This window comes from Urocampus carinirostris, chromosome 1 (genome assembly GCF_059441175.1).
Source record: "Urocampus carinirostris isolate Australia breed hairy pipefish chromosome 1, RoL_Ucar_1.0, whole genome shotgun sequence".
Classification (NCBI taxonomy): Eukaryota; Metazoa; Chordata; class Actinopteri; order Syngnathiformes; family Syngnathidae; genus Urocampus; species Urocampus carinirostris.
The window spans coordinates 18,017,225-18,040,164 of record NC_142349.1 but is presented as its reverse complement, the minus strand read 5'-3'; the positions used below and the strand labels follow the sequence as shown (position 1 = coordinate 18,040,164).

Genomic DNA, 22,940 nt, shown 5'->3' with positions numbered 1-22,940 from the left:
TGATAACGTGCAACATTTCTCATATTTAGCGCCCGCACGAGGAAAAACCAAACTAAACCAAACAAGGAAAAACAGGCTCAGAGACAGCTTCTTCCCCAGGGCCAGCACCACACTAAAGGAGCACACACAACTGTGAAAACATATCTTGTGACTTTTTTTTTTTTTTTTCTTATTTTCTTTTTTTTTGCTGCTAAATGTTATTGCACAAAACTGTCAAAATATATTGTGACTTAATTTGGCGGTTTTGTTGCTGCTAAATGTTATTGTGCTTTTATTTTCATTGCATTACTGTTAACATGCACTATTTTTTTCATCCATAACCATTGCATTATTATTATTACTTATGACAGTTTCTAAGTACTACGTTTTATATTTATTTTTTTTCTGGCTTTTATCTTGATAATCATTTATCTTTTTTATCTATAATGTTTCATTTACATGTTTATCCTGAAGTGTCATTTCTAATTCCGTTGCATACAATGTTTATCAACGTTGATATCAATGACAATAAGGCAATTCAATTTAATTCAATTCTATTTTTTCATTCACAAATTTGTCACATAATTTTACAAAATAATGTTCAATCGTCTCCCCGTGCGGCAGCGCTGTTAGTCAAACATTTGCATTACTTCCATGATTTCTCACTTCAACGGGAACATCCTATCTGGTCAATCACAACAGGCACATCAATTATTCATGTAACAGCAAAGGGCACAAATGAATTAGTGGGTGGATGTGCAAACATTCAAATATGCAGCGATGCCATTGCTTTGCGGTTGCGGGCGTTTATGCCTTGTCGCTGTAAACGCCGTTTCGTTTAGAGTTTTGTGAAATTGTCGAAACGACACACGAGGAACACAAACAGATCAGCTGGCTACAAAGTCAAACACCTCAGGACACACGGAAAGATCAGTCAAGCAGTTGAAAGTGATGCGTTTGATATATTTGGGACGCAAAAGAGGAGACATGCATTCCACACCTGGGAGCGATAGAACATAACTGCCTTTAGAGTTGACATCTGGGTATATTTACAGCCTTCCATTGGGTCAATAGGCTGCTTATCATGAAAACCAATACGATCCCTTCATTCCTTCCAATCAGGATGACGCTGACCCACACTAGGCACACTATTTACCTGCTCAATTACTTGAGATAAAAATAAATATAAAATACTGAGACTCATTTTATGTTTATACAACAGTATAGTAGCAAAATGGACCAGTCTACAGCATAGGTTTTTGCTTTTCTTTCTCATGCAGTTAGAAATCAAATTACCTAGAAAATAATTATGACCCACCACTGGTGAACTATTTTAGCAGGCTACTCAGGTGCTGCCAGGGGCTTACCTGGTGCTCGAGGGCACCACGCTGGAGACCTCTGCAGTAGTGTATTTCTTCAAGTAGAAAGCTCTCACTGGGTTTCTCTGTTGGAAAATCGGTGGCTAGTATTAGAAAGTAAGGCCTAATGTTTCAATGCTAACTGCAATTTGAGTGATAGATAAGTATGAGAAGTACTACGCAGACCACAATAAGTCATGTCAAATCGAGTCGACTCACGTTGATTTTTATATAACCTTTATTAAATGGTCTCTTTGGTGGAGAGTGATAAAAAAGTGAGCATGGTTGGCTTGTAAATTCAAAATAGGGAAGATCAATTTAATTTAGGAGTGAAGCCTGTCAAGGAAGAAAAAAAGCAGGCACCACAGTACTAACATACATTTCCAATTGAGAAAATTTTCAGAGTTTAAATGGTACGTCCATAGAAAAATCTAGATCCCCTCACAGGTTAACTCACAACCGCCTGCACATTTTAGATTGCAAGAAGATGATTGGGATGCTGCTTTTGCTCAGATCGCTCGCTTAGCCTCTTAGTGAGTGAACAAACGCTACTTACGCGTACACCGCTCTGAAATAAAAGTCAAGAGTACCAGACGCAATCAAGGGAGCGAACTCGGACAATCGCTCCGGAACCGAGTGAAGGTCATCCTGTAATCTGGCTTGGCGGCGTATACGGCATGCGTTGTCACACAGCTTGAACTCGGAGTGATTGCCTTGAGTCCAGCCAGGACTCTGTATACAATGTGGCTTGATGGACATCAGAATCCATCCACGACTAGTCTGGAGCAATGTTTTTCAACCTGCGTGACGACCCTATTTTAATTTCCCTATTTTAAGCATGGCATTTTTCATTGCTGTAATCAGTCGAGTAACTGTAATATTCATCCACATCAGTAGGTGGCAGCAGATTATTGTTATTTACTATTTCATATATTACTTAGTGTTTTTTGGGATGACTTAAGTATTATTTTCTAATTCATTTATTTATATCCCGTACATTTTGTACACAAAAAAAGTATACTGTAGCCAGGTTCCTGTAATTCCAATTTATCTCATCATTGATTTGAATCATTTTAGTGGAAGTCTTTTCATTCTCACCACAATCTCAACAGTATTTGATTTATGAATAAACTTGTGAATCTGATCCTGTTGCCTGGTGATTACCTTTTGAAGGCCACGCGATTGTGACACTGCGGCCTGAGAATGTCTAACTAGCAGTTTATCTATGCATCCATGTGATTGGTAGGTGACCACTTTGGAGTGTTGTCTGCCTAGTGCCGAGTGAGGGGAAGCAATCTATATAATGATAAAACTGGGCTGTTAATTTTTTATTTAAATTAAATATTAAAAATCAAACATTTTCTAAATTTAGAAATAAAGATGACATTTACAGTGTCTTGCAAAAGTATAGCATACTTTCTTTAGGCACTGCACATTTTAAATTATTGTTAAAATTAGGACTGTAAGCTGTGTCTTTTTCCCCAAGCTTACGACCTTGTGGCTTATGCAATGATGCTGCTTTTTTATGCACTTTTTCTAACGGTCGCCAGGGGCGCTCGAGCAGTTTAGGTAAGAGTGCGAAAGGGGGGATGCATGTGTCGGGGAAAACGCGAGGTTTAATTAACTTTGCGCTTTGTGCATGAATAAAACTAGCATGAACAGACCCTCATCATAGAAAAGGGGTCAATCGAAAGGGTTGAGCTAACTACAATATTGGGAATAATTTTACGAATCAGTTTATTTGTAAATGGAAATGATGTGTCAAAACGAACGGATTACAAGAAGCATCCAGCGAAGCAGAACTGTTTTGGGTGGATACCTATATATTCATTTCCATTATTGTGTGTTTTGGTGTTAATATTTTACTCAGTTGGATTCTGTGGATTGTCCTTGATGTAAAGAAGCCATTTTGGCAGACTTAAAACGAAGTTGAAGACAGCCAGGGGACATAACGGTTTAAATTGTTAGGTATTTTTGGTTCAGACTGACGGTGATGTTTCCCAGATGAATATATTTTGAAATGGTCATTATATCTCAAATCTTAAGAGTTTTAGCTTTTCAATGATATGTGGCATGACAGATTTCGGTGACTGGTGACATCATACAGACAGGAGTTTTTTTATCATAAGTCCGGCAGCCCACCAGTGGGCCTGTGGAACTTTAAGGGGTTGAGGGACCGTATATGATTGAAATTATTTCTGCGTACCGTCTTTCTTTGTAAATATCTCTATATGGGCACATGAGGCTTATAGTCGGGTGCGGCTTATGCATATATAAAAAAGTCCTTAAAAAATGTGCTGGGTGCGGCTTATTATGTATGAGGTGCGCTCTATAGTCCAAAATGTATGGTATAAACAATGTCAATACAAAAACTTGTTTCTGTAGTTACGCTTACTCTATTATTTGTTACAATTAAAACAGGCATCGGGCAGAAAACAATGAACGTTTTTTAACTCATCCCTAGATAATGAACCCTTGAAATTGTATGGATGCTCAATGGGTCTTTATTAAATATTCACGGAAATCATTCGGCATGGAAAATTATGTTTTTCTTTCAAATTTACGGACAGTCCATCAGTTAAGCAATTGTGTCAACTAGGAGAGACAACGCCTGCATTATTGAAGCACCGTTGGGCCCTCATCTGTTGCGGCGGGTACATCAGGGAGGACGCATCCAGTCGAAGCGCGTTAATGAGGAGATGAGCTCTTTAAAGAGCGGGCGGGACACCACAGGCTGAATCATCAATAATTTGGGCGGCCATATGTCCGGCTTTTGCAGAAACCCGCTGACAACTCGCTTTGTGGTAATCAAAGTCACCTTTTTTTTCTTTCAATGGGGACAATATGACGTCAATGCCAACTTTAAAGACTTAAAGTGGACCGGATTATGCAATTGTATCACAATGTAAATCAGTTATTTGTGTCTTAATAAATAGTCGCACATTAAATGAATCACACGGTTTTACATTATAAAGCAAGCAAATTCAGATTAGTTAACGTTTAAAGATGTCTGTTTTTGAAATTCCTCTCTTTGATAATGTATTCAAATTAGCATTTCCTGGAGCCCTCAAATTACTGTAAATTACTACAAAGCACAGCTGAATAAAAGTGCAAAATTAAGCAAGAAAAACTCATCTTTGTCTTTGTACATTCGAAACGATTTGAACATTGAAGTCTATCCCTTAAATTTGAAAAAAAACAAAAACAAAAACAAACACTTTACTGACTAAAATTGAGAAGCTCATATGATCACAACAGCCTATAGACATGCAAAGACATGTGAATGATGTTTAGGATCTTCTACGCCTTGAGCACATGAAAAAGTGATAGAGAAGAGACAAAATATTGCTAGTACTTTTAAATTGGGCTACTGAATTTTAGTCAGTACAGTTCAGTGAGTATATGATACGTTTGTTATTATTATTTCATGGGATGACAGTTTCTTATTTGAACTAAATCATGTCTATTGTTTTCGGTATTAGACTATTGTCTTTATTGTCCAAAAATGTAGCAGATGTTTGATTTCTGTAACCTTAAAGATTTATTAAAAATAAAAGATTTGGGAACCTGTCATGGGTTCAAATCCAGCTCCAGACTTTCTGTGCGGAGTTTGTATGTTCTCCCCGTGCTTGCGTGGGTTTCCTCCGGGCACTCCGGTTTCCTCCCACATTCCAAAGACATGCATTTCAGGTGAATTGGCCGGTCCAAATTTTCCCTAGGTGTGAATGAGCGAATGAGTTGTCTGTCCCTGTGTGCCCTGCGATTGGCTGGCAACCAGTTCAGGGTGTCCCCTGCCCACTGCCCGATGATTGCTGGGATGGGCTCCAGCCCCCCCGCGACCCTACTGAGGATAAGCGGTACGGCTAATGAGATGAGATGAGATGAGATTTGGAGGAGAGCTTTAGGAAGGGGTGTGATTTTTCTAATCTAAGAGCCCTTCTGCTGGTCTTCCTTGCAATTTCAAAAAACATTGATGTCTTCTCACGTTATTTTAAGTGTCTACTAAAGTTTAAACTTAATAGTATTGTTTTGAGAATGTTTTTGTCATTGATGCAATTTTAATTAATATTGACTGCTGCATTAATTAATTAAGATTGACATCTATGGACAGAGTCAACAATGAGTATCTTAATTGCGGAACAATGTACTGTATTACTTTTCTGTACTAGATACATCCCGTCTTATTCTCCCAAAATCCCAATCTCACCTTTTAGGGACAATGGTTCATCTATTTATGCGCTTTACTAACTTGATGATAAGGCATTTGGCTATCTTTGCCCGGCTACCTTTGATATGCAGGACACTTAGCCGGAATCACGTCGCATCAGCACCTGCCGAGGGCCCTGACGATGCCTTGTTTTAATGAAGTAGTCCGACTCCCCTGGTCCGCACCATTTCTAAGCCAGCTCCTGGGCGCCGACCGAGGTGACCCGCCAGAAACGTGCTGCTCGATGAGGTGGGGTGAGCCAAGCGTTGATGCTGGGGAAATCCCCATAAAGGGCTAGCCGAGACCCAAAAAAGAATAAGCTGCATCTTATTGTAACTCTCAGTGTTAAAATTTAGAAAAAAATAAAAGTTTGTTTCTTTTTTTCCGATTTAATTAATTCAACTCACTTTAAACTGCTTACTAATGGTTGTTATTTTATCATATTCTTTACTGTTTATTTTTGTTGCACTTCAACTGTATGATAAATCTGTTGCTGGTGAGGTGCAATAAATATTACAAGGTTCTTTAACCTTTAACTGAATACCTGTCTGTTTGTCTCTATTCAACTGACTCGAATACTTCTCAGAAAATGTAAAATTCTTTGACGTACAACAACTTTTTATAGTAATGGAAATAGTTACTCTCCCTGGCAACTGGCTACTTTTACTATCTAGTGATTCAGTTACTAAATCAGCTACTTTTTGGTAGAAGTAGTGAGTAACTAATTATTTTTTTAAAGTAACATGCCCAACCCTGGTTATTTGATGCATTTATGTGGCACATGCAGCGACCACACTCCACAAGACAAATTCTGATGAACAATTTGCCAAAAGAGAAATTTTTCACTTGTTGGATCAGTATTTGCCCGCATTCTATTTCACAGTTTTCCATAGCACGGCCGCTTCCATTTTATACTTTTGTTAGAATCTGTGCTTTTAATCCTCTGTGCTTAAGGGCCCGCTCACACAGCCTTTCACGGGCGTATCGAGGCTGAATCACGGCCAGAAATTTCTGCCCGTGAAGCAGACGCTGTTGGACGCTTTGAGATCGCGATACAGAAGAGATACAGCCGTGCTTTACACGCGGCAAGAAATTCACACGCGGTTGGCCGCTCGAAAACGTTTTGAGCTGCTCAAAACTTTAGACCACGGGTAACCGCGGGCGGCACACGTGGTACACACGCGGATATGACGCGGTACAGACGCGGAACGACGTGCTACGGCCGCGGCCAGGGCGTGGTTACACGCAGGTAGGACGCGGAATTTTAGCGGGTAATCGGGGTAGAGCACGGTCATAGCACGTTTGTTCTGCGCCTGTATCGTGGCGTTGGCGGCAGTAGCTCAGGAGATAGAGCGCTCGTCTTGGAATCAAGGGATCCCAGTTCGAATCCCGGCTCGTCCGTGTTACATGTCGAAGTGTCCTTGGGTAAGACACTGAACCCCTAATACCCCCAGTAAGCAGGTTAGCGCCTTCCATGGCTGCAAGGCAGCTATTGGGAAATGTGGAGCACATTGTAAAGCGCTTTGGGAAGTCATTGCCTTGAAAAGCGCTATATAAATGCAGATCATTTCATTTCATTTCATCATCACGTGAATTAGCGTGTGTAACGCGTGTGACGGTCAAACGCCTTTCTCCGCGTATATTCAGCGCAATTTGCCGAGCACACGTCAGTTGTGCTCGAGACGTCAAGGGGTGAACATGGATCCCCGTCACCGTAGTGACCTCGTCTTAATCCATTTTTATTTCTTGACATTTCTTTTCATTTCATAACAAGATAATAAAATAAAAATGAAAAACTATTACAATAATAACATATTGGCTTCTTCTTCGGCGCCATAGCTTGAAATCTTTATCTTCACGGGACTGTGTCTTGAGTGGTTATGATTTCTACAGCCCGGCTCGGCAGCTTTTATACCCGTGGTCCACACGCGGAAAGGACGTGGAACTGACGCGATGAGGAAGTGGAACAGTCGCCGGCGTCTGTTTTGCGGGCATACCACGGATGAACAGCGTGTTGGCCAATTTTGCGCATTTTCTACGGCGGGCAACCACGGGCAAAAAAAAAATCACAAAATTTTACCCGTGATACAAACGCAAAAGGTTGTGTGACCGGGCCCTAACATACGTCCAGCTCACAATTTACTTCCCTGTGGTTCCTCTGTAATGGCTTTATTTATCACCGTCGGTGTCGGCCACATCTACAAAACTGTCAAGTGAGGCCAAGTGTGTTGATAGGACACTGTTGTCATGGAAACAGCCTCCAAACTTGGAGCCATGTTAGCAGCGTGTTCTTATTAAGAACTGAAAAAAAAGATGAAAAAAAAAGTCCAAGCATTCACACTATGAAGCAGATCTGCATGTTCTATGGCATTCACACAGAGGACTTTTCTGAATATGTGACACTGTGCCAAGGCTTTTATATGATACAGAGTTGCAAATTATCCGGTCCATATTTTTTAGGTCTGATGCGTCTCTCTCTGTGTATGGACCCACAAATTTGATTAATAGATAAGTAAATAAATATAAATAACAGTGATAATTAAATGAATAATGAATACAAATCTAAAACAAATAAAAGCCACAGTGGAGAGCATTCTGGAAAATGTGGAATGCTGTGCAAATGGCAGCGGACAGGAAAAACATACAAAAAGTTATCAACGCAGCCAAGAAGATTATAAGCTGCACTCTGCGCAGTCTAGAGGACATTGCTGGTTTACAATACCACAGAAGCTCCATCAACACGATCAAGGACTCTTTTTACCCCAGCCGAAACCCCTTTGACCTGTTGCTGTGAAACTGTGAAACATATCTTGCGACTTATTTGGATTTTTTTTCTTTTTCAGCTACTTAATGTTATTGCACGAAACTGTGAAGATATATACATTGTGAATTGTGTTTGTGTGTGTGTGTTATTTATAGGCTCTGAAACAACTTCACCGATTTCCGTGAAAATGCCCAGAGTTGTACTTTAGCCCTGCACTATTGTCTCAAGGTTTTAAGACAAGGAACCCCCAAATAATACCAACAAAATTAATAAACCTCTGCTATTGTGAGGTATGCGTTTGTGTGGTGTCTGACTGCTAATTTGGGTACTGCAGTTGCCGGCCAAAGACCACTTAAAGCAGCTGAGTCCAATCTTCTATTGGTCTAGCAACGCCAGGCTAATGTAAGGTATACGCGAAAAATGAGGCAATTTTTGGTATTTCCGTGCGGCCCGTACCAAACAACCCACTGTCCTATAGCGGCCCGTTGTTTGGCGACCACTGCTGTAGAGTATCATTACCAGTATGAGTACCAATAAAATCATTACATTATCAGAACATTATGCAGACCTTATGTAAAAAACAAAACAGTAATTGTTAACTTTTTTTAAAAAATTGCATGGATTTTACTCTGACAGACACAACTGATAAATGGTGACAAACCTTAACTTCTAAGCTCACCATTAGCCATCTCTTTAGTTAAAAATCTTGTAGCCTACCCATCCTTGTTCAGAGTAACCCAATCCGCCAAAAATCCTAATCTGCCCAGGGAGTAGGTTCAGTAAACAACCCGGCAGCTCTGAGCATGTATCTGAAAAATCGAAGGCTCTTCGACAAAGCTTACGGCAAAGCCCGAAACAACAGGCGTCCTTAATGATCGCTATTGAAAGCGACAGCTGGGGAGAGAGACGCTTTGTCCCCAGCTGTCGAGCTTCAATCTGACACTCCACCTGTTGTCACCTCATCAGACGGCGACGCCTTTCGGGCGAATCATTTCAGCCTGCCGATCGCCCGCTGGGAGAGGAGGCCAGAAGAGGAAAAATCCGGGCTGGCAGCTTGGCAGGCACGCGAGGTGTTAGTCTTACAATAAATAGCAAGACTATGTTTAAAACTGTATGCCATTTACGATACACTTCTCCCGGAGACAAGTTTAAGTGCTTACAATTTGTCGGTGAAGAAAGTAATGATACAACTTAGATCTCATCTGTATGTGTTTTGTGGCCTTCAGCTAATCCAGATGGCAGGAGTGTCCAGACGTTCTGAATATGGAAGCACATAGGACAGGGTAGGCTACGACTCGTGGGCTATATGCAGCTCATAAGGCCAGTGGTCGGCAACCACCGGGCCGGTAACAGACCGCGGGTCCTCTGGTACCGGGCTACAGACTAGAACGTGGGTTATTTGGTCATCAAGGTGCGCTTTATATCCAGGTTCTTCAGTAGTGTATCACCGTAATTGAGCAATGACTTATCAGTCTCACCTAATTTACTCAGCATTGGATGCAACAGGAATCAAACCCGGAGCCTGGCGGGGGTTTGGGGTTTTTAAGGGTTATTGATCTATCTTCGTTATTCATTATCCATTATCCGTTATCGGTCAGTTCATAATACGCTACAAAGCCTAGGAGCCGGGACACTTACTCTCAGCCAAAAGGCCAAGCTAAGGTCCTAGCCCTAAAGCCTTGCTGCGATCATTGCGAATGCACCGTTCCCGGAGGTACTGCAATACCGGGCCGATGCGTGGAGTGGACAGAGCTAGCTCATATTCCATCTCCGAAATGCAAAAATCAAAGATAGTGACTTCATAGAAAGTACACAAAAGGCCAAGCTAAGTCGGCACAATTATGATATCTCCCCTGCCAGGTAAGTACAACCAAATAGATAGTACACAATCTTAGAACCACAGCCGGCGGTGAGAGTGATCAATCCAAACCACCATGTCACTAGGATTGTAGATGTAAAAAAAGCATTAGATTTTATCTCATCATCACACTATCTTTACTCATGGTGCTACCCTGCAAAACATTGTAATGGGAAATTATGGGAAAAAGTTCAGCCAAACAACATTGTACAACAGGTTACCGTGGGTGAAAAAAGTGTGAGATAATCTGATCCGCCAAATGAAAATATATATATGAAAATATCTCATCTCATCTCATCAGCAGTACCGCTTATCCTCATCAGGGTCGCGGGGGGGCTGGAGCCCATCCCAGCCATCTCCGGGCAGTGGGCAGGGGACACCCTGAACTGGTTGCCAGCCAATCGCAGGGCACACAGGGACAGACAACTCATTCGCTCATTCACACCTAGGGACAATTTGGACCGGCCAATTCACCTGAAATGCGTGTTTTTGGAACGTGGGAGGAAACCGGAGTGCCCGGAGGAAACCCACGCAAGCACGGGGAGAACATACAAACTCCGCACAGGAAGTCTGGAGCTGGATTTGAACCCACAACAGGTTCCCATGACATGAACTGTGCCGCACAGGCGCTAACCACTGCGCCGCCGTGCTGCCCTATATTAAAATATGTATATGAAAATATATATATGAAAATATATATATATATATGAATATATATATATGAATATATATATATATATATATATATATATATATATATATACATATATATATATATATATATATATATATATATATATATATATATATATATATATATATATATATATATATATATATATATATATATATATATATATATATATATATATATATATATATATACACACACACACACACACACACACACACACATTGTTAAATAAACATTATCATTATCAAAAAAATCTTCTGACAGTATTTTATTTTCTCAAAGAGAAATACAACCTTCATTAGCATTAAGTCATATAGATGAGTTTACAGTTAAAAAATGAACTGGAATATGATGGAATAGAATAGAAATTCTTGAGCGTTTGTTATAGAATGAGACGCTATTTATACCAACCAATAAAGTTTTTGTGTATGTGTACGGTGTCAATAGTATTAATGCGTTTGTCTGAGCAGATGGCTCCCAGTCACACTTACGCACTTGCTGAGGAAGAATTGTTTGGAAAGAGCACAGCTCACATGAGGTGTCCATTACTGCTGGTGGCAGTAACTACTATGTCATTAGTCAAATGAGCTTAGTGTCCCACAACCGAGAAGAGAAACGTGGCCTTCAAAATGGTATTTAAAATGATATATTCTGGGTTATATTCTTCTCGCCGGGTGGCCATTTTAGCTGTATTTCATCCTTGTTGTGGGCTGAATTTGTTGTCAAACTTCCCAATATCAATCTCTAGCTTAGAACGATAGCACAGTTTATTTGTTCCACTGTCTGTTTTTTATATAGTACTATTAAAGACTGAATACTATTGACTTTTACTTCACATGCACTCAATCGTCTTTGAATGGACAGTGTGCATTATTTAGTGTCTCCTAGTGGTGAAAAAACATCATTCATTTAAGAATCAAAAAAATATTCATTTATAAATGAAGCAGAAATACAAATACCATCATATAAATGTGCATTTTTTTCAAATGTTCATGGTTTGAGAAAAATTGTATTTACTTCCCACATCATGAGCCTCATCAAGGGGGACCTGACATATTTACTCGCCATCTTGCGGCTATGCGTATTCACTATTTATCCATCAATCATATCCCTCGAGAGGGGTAACCAACAGCAAGACAAACACGTACACAAAAACAAATACAATAAAAAGGAAAAAAGTAGCAAAAAAACACCCAACAAATTCACCATGGCCAACCCAAATGCCCAAAAACCCAAACATGTTAAGCACCTCGGCACCCAAGTTGTTTATGCTTTCGTTCCTCCAGATGTAACGGGACACAAGAAAGCGGCCATGTGACTCGGGTCAGGGTGACACAACTCACGCTTCTGTTTAACAGCAGCGATCAACAGCTTCCACTGGTTTACCCCTGCGGCATTATACAGGCACCCTGCCAATCCCTTGGAACACGTCCAAACATCCCACTATCTTTTCAAAACACCTCTTCACTCATTCCTATCACCAACAAGCGCTCTAGCTTCCACTACATATAGACCTCTTCCCTGCAGTGCACTCATAACACCATCCTTCCACGTCAATCACGGCCTTCCATTTACTTCTGCTCCGTAGATCCTCTTTAACATTCTTTCTTCATCCATCCTCTCCATGTGTCCAAACCAACCGAGTACTCTCTCACCCATACGCTTGCTACTCCAGTTCTGTCTCTGTTTCTACTACTCCAGTTCTGTCTCTCACGATTTCATTTCTCAATCTATCCAATCTTGTCACTCCTAACATACTCCTCGAACACCTCATCTCAAAAGCATTTAGTTTCCTTCTCAAATCTGCGTTCAGGCTCCAAGTCTCTGCACCATACAACACAGTCGGCTCAATCACACTCTCATACAGTCCTCTCTTTACTTCCTCCTAACTTACTCTTGTTGTTCATCACTCTCCTCAGAGCACCCAAAACCTTGGTTCCTTGATTTACTCTGTGCCATTCCTCCATTCCACCAACTGCAGCCACATCACAACCCAAGTACCTAATGTGCATTCATACCCTCCCAAAAAGAACCTTGTGAAGGACTGGTCAAAAAATGTGGAGAAAAGTAGTGTTTAGTCTATACATATATCTGTAGTTTATATTTTTCGTTGTGCTTTCATGTGCTTGCTTCGGTTACAATACAGCAACAATTTTAAGGTGCTCTTAAATGTTTTTAAATGTCTAAAGGGTCTTGGGCCATCCAATCTGTCTGATTTGCTTTCATTATATCAGCCTTCGTGGTTTCTGGGGTCCTCTGGCAGTGGTTTGTTGACTGTTCCTAGAGTGACAAACTCGGATGGGTCTGGCCTTGATGCGGCGAGGGGGCTTGCGTGTTCCAGTGACCCTGGAGAGCGATACCGTCGGGAGCTTGCTCCTGGTAGGGTCACCCATGGCGGGCCGGTATCCGGGGTAGGTTCCAGACAAACAAAGACCCCAGCATGTCGGTACGCTGTGAGGTGGCAGCCCCACCAACCGACTATCCTGCGGAGGGCTAACAACTCACCCAGGAGAAACCCCCTTTGTTATGAAACTGACAAGAGAAAGAAGCCGGACTGACCAACACGGCAACGGACCCCAGCCTGCCCCCGACCAACGAGTACGGATCGACCTTCGTCGTAAGACCCGTGTCGCCACCTGGAATGTCCAGACACTCCTTCGCCCCGGAGCTGCCACCCTGCTGTCCCGAGAGCTCTGTCGCTATAACATCACCCTGGCAGGGCTCTGTGAAGTACGATGGCAAGGCAATGGTGAAACAAAAGCTGGCAACCATTGCTACATCTGGAGTGGCCCCGAGAGTCGGACCGGCCTTTACGGTGTGGGTCTTGCAATTCTAAAAGCCCTCCGGAGGTCCCTCATCAGCTGGACACCCATAAGCGACAGACTATTGTCTGCTCGCTTCCTCCACCATCACGGCAAGATGACAGTTATCGTCGCCTACGCCCCCACCGATGTTGCTGATGAGGATGCGAAGGACGCGTTCTTTGCCCAACTCCACCAGGCTGTCGACCAAACCCCACCACACGACGTCACCATCATCCTCACTGATGCCAACGCCACTCTATCCAGCAATGATTGGTCCCCGGGCTCACCTGTCGGCACCACCTTCGTTGACAGCACAACAAACGACAATGGCAACCGCCTCCTCCTCCTCTGCCACCAAAACAATCTCTGTGCTGCTGACACCTGGTTTCCCCGGAAACGCATCCATCACTGGACGTGGTACAGTCCAGATGGCAGAACCAGGAAGGCATTGGACCACATCCTGATATCACGACGCTGGAAATCGTTTGTAACCAACTGCCGGGTGTTCAGAGGAGCACAGCTTGGCAACACAGACCATCGTCTGCTGGTGGCCCAGCTCAAGCTAAAGCTCCGAGCCAACCAGCACAAGACTCTGCCTCGCCCCGACTCCTCCCGACTCAGCGACCCAAACATCGCCAGAGACTTCAGTTACTCCATCCGCCGCACTCTCGATGCCCTGGCTCCTGACAAGCTGACAGACTGGGCGGCCTTCAAGGAAAGTGTCCTCCAGTCTGCTCACAATGTCCTCGGACGCCCGTGATCCTCCCCGAGAAAGCCCTGGATATCAGAGAGGACACTCAACATCATTGGCCAGCGGCGTGAGGCCCGGCTCCGAGGCGATCTCACGGAGTATCGGAGACTGAACCGCCTGCGCAATGTGGCCATCGCTGAAGATAGGGAGAGGTTTTGGCAGGCAGAAGCCCAACACCTTGAGTCCGCGGCCAACAACAACAACATGAGCCGCATATTCAGTCTACTACGCCAAGCCCGTAGCGGCCCACACATGAAGACAGCCCTGGTAAAAGACTCAGACGGCAACCTCATCATGACAGAAGCCAACTGCCTCGCGCGCTGGAAGGAGCACTTTAGCCCCCTCTTGCAGCACAGCACCATCCCGGCTGATCCCACCCTCCTAGTGGCTGCAAACACGGCACCTCCTAGCGACGCCTGCTGCACAGACCCTGTAACACCCGAGGAAGTGAGAGCTGCTCTGAAGAAGCTGAACACCAAGAAAGCCCCCGGCATCTGTGCCATTACCGGTGAGATGCTCAAGGCCGGCGGTGATGGCATGGTGGAGTGGCTAACCTGCCTATTAAACCAGGCGTGGGAATCGGAGCAGCTGCCCACCGACTGAACCAGAGGAGTCATCATGCCCTTCTGGAAATGCAAGGGTGACAGGCTTGTCTGTGGAAACCACAGAGGTATAACCTTACTCTCCATCCCGGGCAAGGTCTTTACCCGGATCTTGCTCAGCCATGCCCTTCCAGCAATCAGAAGCTGCCGCCGTCCCCAGCAGGCTGGCTTTATGCCCAACCGCTCCACAACGGAACACATCTCTGCCGTCCGTTTGCTGATAGAGAAGACCAGTGTATTCCGTAAAGATCGCCATCTGTATATCGGATTCAATGATCTGAAGGCCGCCTTTGACACCGTCTGCCACTCTTCACTGTGGAACATCCTCCAAGCTCTCGGAGCACCACCCAAGATCATAGCCCTGTTCAAGCTGCACTATAGCAACGCAGAGAGCTGTGTCCGTATCAACGGCATTGACTCCGACTGGTTTACTATCTCCAGCGGCGTTCGTCAAGGCTGCGTGGCTGTTCCCGACCTTTTTAATTGCATCATCGACCATCTGATGTTCAGGGTTAGTGAACGCATCCCCGGAGTGTCTTTCGGCAACTACCACCTGACTGACCTGGAGTATGCTGACGACACCATCATGCTCAGCACTTCCTACAGCCAGCTGAGAGACGCTCTGGGCATTTACAGCGAAGAGGCAGCGCGGCTTGGCCTCCAAGTGAGTTGGACGAAAACCAAGTTCATGTATGTCGGTGATGGACCAGATCCACCTCCCATCCAAATTGGTAGCGAAGAGCCTGTCAAGAGCTTTGTGTATCTGGGGTCCATGGTGACAATGGGGACCTAAAACCAGAGATTCTCCGCAGAAGAGCCTTGGCAGCATCTGCTCTGCAATCTCTCTAGAAACCACTCTGGCGGCACCAGACCATTGCACGCAAGACGAAGCTCCGCATTTACAACCTCGACGTACTCTCTATCCTGCTTTATGGCTCAGAAACATGGCCCCTTAACGACACCCTGGCCACAAGAATCGACGGTTTTGATAGCAGGGCTCTCAGAACCATCGAGAACATCAGGTGGCCCCAGTGAGTCTCCAATAAAGAGCTCAGAGCCGGCAGGTGCCAGTCCCGAGCATCTTCCTTGGTCGCACAACACCGCACCCGCTGGTTTGGCCATGTCCTTCGTCTACCACCAGACCATCCAACACGAACCATTCTCCAGTTTGACCCAAAGGCCGCAGGCTGGAGACGACCACGAGGGAAACCCCGCACTCGATGGCTCGACATCGTTGCGGGCGACCTCCAACAACACGGAGTTGCTGTAGAGGATGCAGAACAGCTGGCACAAGACCGCCAGCATTGGAAAAACCTGGTTCATCTGGTCGGCTCAACGCACAGGGACGGGACCCCCGACCTTGGCTGGAGCAATAATCAATCAATCCTAGGGTGAGGATTAAAACTTATGATGAAGCGGCATTCATCCACTTCGGTCCTCACCTATGGAACAGTAGGACAGGGTTGCTTTGCCTGAGTGTTCAAATGATAAACACACTTGTCCCTTTCACTTAACAGCAGTAAAAGAACTGAGTTGAAATTTGGGATTCAAGGATTGGTGGAAGAATTCCTGTTAGAAAATTACAGTAGAGAAGTACACAAATCTTGTTCTGTTGGAAAATTATTGTGCACCTTTTAAATTGTATTTCTTTATTATTTTCTTATTGCAAATCATCAATAGTAAAATAATTTGAAAAGCAAAACTATTTGCATAATTTAAAAAAAATATTTAAATATATTGCAATTATTTTTTCCCCACCTAAAAAGTTTGTATTATGGTAAAAAGTAAATATAAGATGAATAAATCAGCAAAATAATTAGTCTACAAAGCAGAATTTTATGGCAGGAAAATGAAATTAGCACCAATGTATCATTTAGCAGCACTGCTGTCCTGCACTGTGATGACAGCAGCTCATTGCCATAACAGTATGAGCTGTCTGCAAAAACATTTCATGTTGGCACCCGAGTGGGGCTGCATGCTCAGCATATGTTACCAATGCCTGCAGGTGTGTCAGTTCACTTTGCCTTGGGTCAAGGTGCCCTAGGGGCCTCCACCAGGGTATATCTGCCATCAAACATGCTGCCATGAAAAGGAAGTGGATTGAGTTTTTTTTTTTTTCCCATTGCATGGACATAATAAGGTGGTTACAATTCTAAATCTAATCTAAATTTGTTCTAAATTCAAGACATAAAAGGCACCCCCAATAAATCCCAACAAAATTGATACACATTTCTTTTCGAGGGGTCTCTAATGCCTCTGGTAGACAGATTGGCACTGCAATACCCGACTACCAATCCTTTCAAACAGTCGAATCCAATATTCTACCGGCCTGGAAATGCCAGGCCATTTTTACTTGTATTAACATAAAAAAAAAAACCTTGTGAGCATATTGTTGAACAACACTCGGTGGCATACATTATCCTTAGTCATAAATGACAATAATGGCATTGACTACTGTTCACTAAAGATGAATAAAGAAAATCAATCAATCAGAAATAATTGAATAAAACAGTAAGGCTGCTAATAAAAACCTATGAAACTACGTATGTTGGTAGAAAAGTATTACAATTCAGATACTAATGTGTGTATAAACCAAAACTTACCCCTTAGCTTTTTGAAGATAAACCGTTTGACACAATGTTGCTTGTAAAAAAAATGTATTGTAAGATTGCATTTTAATTTTACCTTTGTCGCTGAAAACAGTAGCTGTCAGGCAATTCAGACTTCCGTGAAGTATGATGACACGACAAGAGCAAATACAGCAATATTTTGTTTTGTTAACCATGCTCAAGAATATAAAACATGTTTAACAGACCTAACTCAGAAACAAGCTGAGTGTTATGTGTAAATGGCATCCTTTGTCCCTTTAAGCTTCAGTACAAGAATGGTAACTGCACCAACCTGTCCCCCGCAGCCGTAGTGTACATTGTTTACAACCATATCGGACACAACACTCTAGGATAAACATGAAACACTTAAAATGATAAAGAGAACAAACAATCTATTCATCTATTTTCTGAACCACATGTCCTTCCCAGGGTCGCTGGAACCCATTGGGCCCATCTTCAGGCAGTGAACAGGGAACATTCTGAACTGGTTGCCTGAGTGCATAGACACAGACCCTCACACACTAACTCATACCTAGAGACAATTTGAACCGTCCGATTGCCTGCCATGTGTGTTTTTAGGGGCCGGTCACACAGACATTTGCGGCTGAATCACGGCCAGAAATTTCTGCCTTTGGGGCGGACGCTATTGGACGCATTGAGATCGCCATTCAGACGAGATACAGCAGTGCTTAACACGAGGTCGGAAATTCGCGCGCGGGTGGCAGCGCGACATAATTTTGCGATGCTCAATTCTTCAGAGCGCGTGTATACAGCCTTTCACGAGCGTATCAAGACTGAACCACGGCCAGAATTTTCTGACCGTGAAGCAGATGCTGTTGGGCGCAATGGGACGTTTTGAGACCGCTATATAGACGAGATACAGCAGAGGTTTACTCGCGGTCGGAAATTCACACGTGGTTGGGCGCACTCAAAACTTTTGAGCTGCTCAAAAGTTTGAGCACGTGTTAAACCGCGTGCCGCACACGTGGTCAACACGAGGTAATGACGCGGAAATGACGTGCTATGGTCGCGGCCAGGGCGTGGTTACACATGGGAAGGACGGGAAATTTCAGCGGGTAATAGTGGGTGGAGCATGGTAATAGCATGTTCTGCGCCTGTATCGTGGTGTTATTACGTGAAATTAGCCTGTTACGCGTGTGACAGTCTTTCGCCTTTCTCTGCGTATATACAGCGCGATTTGCCGAGCACAAGCACAAGTCAGTTGTGCTGGAGACGTCAAGGGGGTGAACATGGATCCCCGTCAGCGTAGTGACCTCGTCTTAATCCATTTTTATTTCTTGACATTTCTTTTCAAGATAATAAAATAAAAATGATTCCATAGCTTGAAATCTTGATCTTCACGGGACTGTGTCTTTCTACAGCCCGGTGCATCCCTGCCGAGATTTGCATACCCTCGCTACTACAACCACTTTTACCTCGTTTTATCTCACTTTTAGGGAATGTAATGGCGAACATATAACCAAAACCACTTCGTCTTGCATTTATTGGGAATTTAATACAACTTAAACCATTCTGTCTTTGTTTTTGTTGTGAACGTAATCGAACGCAACACAACCACCACCCCACCCCCTCGCGTGAACGCGCATTCTGCTGCGCTTCCAACAAAAGCGATCGTATTCTATATAAAACGCTTATTAAAACAATAAAGTGAGCTAATTATAACAATTGGGAGATCCTAGTCTATATAATGCGTTTATTTAAACAATAAAGTGCGATCGTATTCTACAAAATGCGTTTGTTAACGCGGATGACAACAAAAGCGATCGTATTCTATATAAAACGCTTATTAAAACAATAAAGTGAGCTAATTATAACAATTGGGAGATCCTAGTCTATATAACGTGTTTATTTAAACAATAAAGTGCGATCGTATTCTACAAAATGCGTTTGTTAACGCGGATGACAACAAAAGCGATCACAGCAGAATGTGCGTTCACGCGAGGGGGTGGGGCGGTGGGTTGTGTTGCGTAGGAGTCGGATTTGGGCACAACACCGGCTCAGGAGCTTTTATACCTGTGGTCCACACGAGAAAATGACGCAGAAATGACGCGATGAGGAAGCGGAACAGTCGCCGGCGTCTATTTTGCGGCTATACACCGATCAACAGCGGGGTGGCCAATTTTGCGCATTTTCCATCGCGGGCAACCACGGGCGAAAAAAAATCGCAAAATTTTGGCCGTGATTCAGCCGCAAATGTCTGTGTGACCGGCCCCTTAGGATGTGAAGAGGAAACTAGAGAGCTCGAAGAAAACCCGTCCATACAGTAAGGAACAAATTCGGCACGGTAGCTGGAATTTAACAGAGAGGCTGAGGTGCTAACCAATCTGCTGCTGTGCTGCCAACAACAAAAACTATTAACGAATATCAGGATATATAGGCAATGTTAACAAGATAGCGCTTGTAAGCTGGCCAAACTTGTAAGTGCGTCAGAAAAACAGTGCAATGAATCGTAGTGAAAATACATTAGCAGCAATATAGTGCAAAAAAAGAATAACCATATAAAACATAAATATACATTTTTCTGTACATAGGCAAGCACATTCTTTTTCAGTCCTGTGTGCTGGACTAAGGTTGTGATGGTCCTAGGAAAGAAACAGTCTCTGAGTCTGTTAGTATAGCTTGTTGCAAATAAAAGAGGTTAATCAATCAAATCAGCCAATTTGTTGAAAATTATAGTCTGGGATGTGTATATATGACATTGGTCCAACAAGGAATTAGCTTGCTAATCAAATTTCAAAGCAAAAATGCATCAGAGTCAATTGTTTTCTCTTTTTCTTCTCTTTCTCTCTTTCTCTCTTCACTTAAATCCGTCCCTCCACAAAAGCAGCCATTCAAGTACTTTGGCTTTCAAATATTGTGATTAAAACACTACAGACAACTCACAATTTTTAGGCTAACAGTTTGTTTTTCACTCAAACGCAACGCCACCGTGGTTGGTGTTGCAAGTGGATTGAACCAAATCTGAGTCCTGCCAAACTATTTAGCATGGAAGTAGTATCTATATTAAATTTGTGCAAGCCGCACGAAAAAAAAAAACTTTCTTATTAATGTGAAGGTGTCAAATTACTATCTCGGGGGCCACAATTTGGCTTCGGGTCTTAAGTTTGAGACCCCTGGTATAAAGTAAATCTCTTTCATTCATTGTGTAGGTCTTCTCTTTGTCTGCATGTAAACAATGTACTTCGTTCAGCCGCCAAAGGGAACAAGCTAGAAGAAGATTTAATGAACTTATCGTGATACACAAATAATTTTAGGTGTCAAAAGACTACTAGGTACACAAACAATTTTGTCATCAGGTTGGTGGGAATACTAAAAAACGCAAGCGGATTGAAGATTTCACTATAACTTGCTGACAAAATACATTAGGATGGGAGGTACAGAAGACTGAGCCCGGCCCGAGCGCAACCTAAAATTTGGGTCAGGCCTAAAATGTCAGTCATTACATTCGGGTTCAGGCCCCACTGAATCCTGTCATTGTTCTTTGTTTCTTTTTCTTTGTGGAGGATCCACTCCATGAATTTTGTCACCCTAATATATAGGCAGGGGCTCATCCGGGGGAAGGAGTTGGCGAAAATGACCTTTCCTCCTCCTCCCACACAAATAATATATGAAAATTCAAGTTTTATTCGGGTTGGTCGCTCAAGTCCGGTTAGTTGGTCGGGCTCTGGCTGGGTTGGGCTGGATCTGGCTTTTATACCCATGGGCCTGGGTCGGCTGGATTTTTTTAGGCTTGATCTTACCCCTGATACAGACACACGTCGCTTCTTGGCACTATGGTTATCGCTGCTTGAAGTATTTTCATCATGTATCGTGTTCAGCATTTTGATTGGCTAAACAAAGGAAAAGTCTTTCTATTGCCGACAAAGTGGACTTCTCCATCCGCTAAGACTGCTCAGGAGCCACGTGTGGGTCTTCAGGGCTTCCCAGTGGCTCCTAGCGCTTATTCAAGAATGTTTCATTTCTGTGGGACAGAACCGGAAGGTAATTGCAGTTTTCCATAACATTCACAAGATAGCAAAAAAATATCATGTAGATTGAAGCCATTAAGTTCATTAAGTTGTGCAAATAAAATAGCAACATTTTTTCTTTAATTATAATTCAACAGTAAAAGAGTTGCTTGTAAAAAGCATTTAAAAAGTACAGCTCTTGTATTTTTGAATACATACTTGAGCTTGTAAATTGGGTTTGTTCTTGAGTAGTAAATACATAAATAGATACAAAAATAAATATATAAATATGGGTTGATACTCTGCGGATTTTCACATTTGGAGTAATGTTCTACCCCCTATTTACCGTGATAACCGGGGGATTCCTGTATTTGCTTTATTTGTAAAGAGACATTGTGGACGTCCCATCCATCCTTATGCAAATTAATTGTGGATTCATTTCCTCGAGAATTCCCAGGGAAATTCCTCTCTAACAAGCAATGTTTGATTAGTTTGATAATAGTGAACATTATCAGTGCCTTTAAGCGGATGAAATTTCATTTAATTTCCCCTACTACTAGTCATCTTTTGCACCCATATGAGTCTGATTAAAAAGTATAATTTATCTTCGTTCGCCTGGCTTATCCACATAACTGTATTCAGGGATGATGGTTAAATGTAGTCTTATTAAAAGAGGTGCAAGCTTGACTAACTGTATCGTTCTCTGCTTAATCTGATTTACAGCTAAATGCCTGACGTGACAACCCGCTGTCGCTTGACTTTTAATTAAAATTGAGGACATTTTCCTTTTTATCTGAATCTCTTTTTTTTACACTTTTGAAGGATTTGAGCAATCCCCTCTGCTCCGATGGTGGAGATTGTGCCAATATACGCCGGCCGTGTTTAGAATGACCTGAAATGAATGCTATTTTGCAGCCAGCTCTCAAGCAACCTGCTTTTATTAGGGTTCATGATCATGTTGTTACTCCACAGATTTAGCACAGGCCTGCATTAGAAGCAATACTGTAGAACAAAACCATTGATATGGTGGAGAGACTGCACAATTAGGGGCCACATGATTACTCACAGGTGAGCTTGAATTCATGCTTTTATATACCGTAAATTCCGGACTATAAGCCGCTACTTTTTCCCCAAACTTTCAACCCTGCGGCTTATTCAGTGATGCGGCCAGTGATGCGGCCAGTGATGCGGCGCTCGAGTACAAAAGTACCATCACCAACAGGTTCCGAAAAGCCGGTCTGCTGCGAGTGAGGCTGCGGGAGCGTGGGACGACGTCTATATGACACAGTTTCTTTCCGACAATGAGGAAGATGACTTTGATGGCTTCAGTTGTAAGGAGGAAGATG

General features: G+C 42.9%; 1 protein-coding gene and 1 pseudogene across 1 annotated transcript in view; one reads left to right on the top strand and one right to left on the bottom strand.

Moving 5' to 3' along the window:
- elfn1a (extracellular leucine-rich repeat and fibronectin type III domain containing 1a) overlaps positions 1–22,940 on the top strand; it is a 134,596-nt gene that overhangs the window by 5,057 nt on the left and 106,599 nt on the right. The gene's annotated exons all lie outside the window — the stretch shown is intronic.
- Positions 10,001–10,137, bottom strand: LOC148373796 (U2 spliceosomal RNA; annotated as a pseudogene).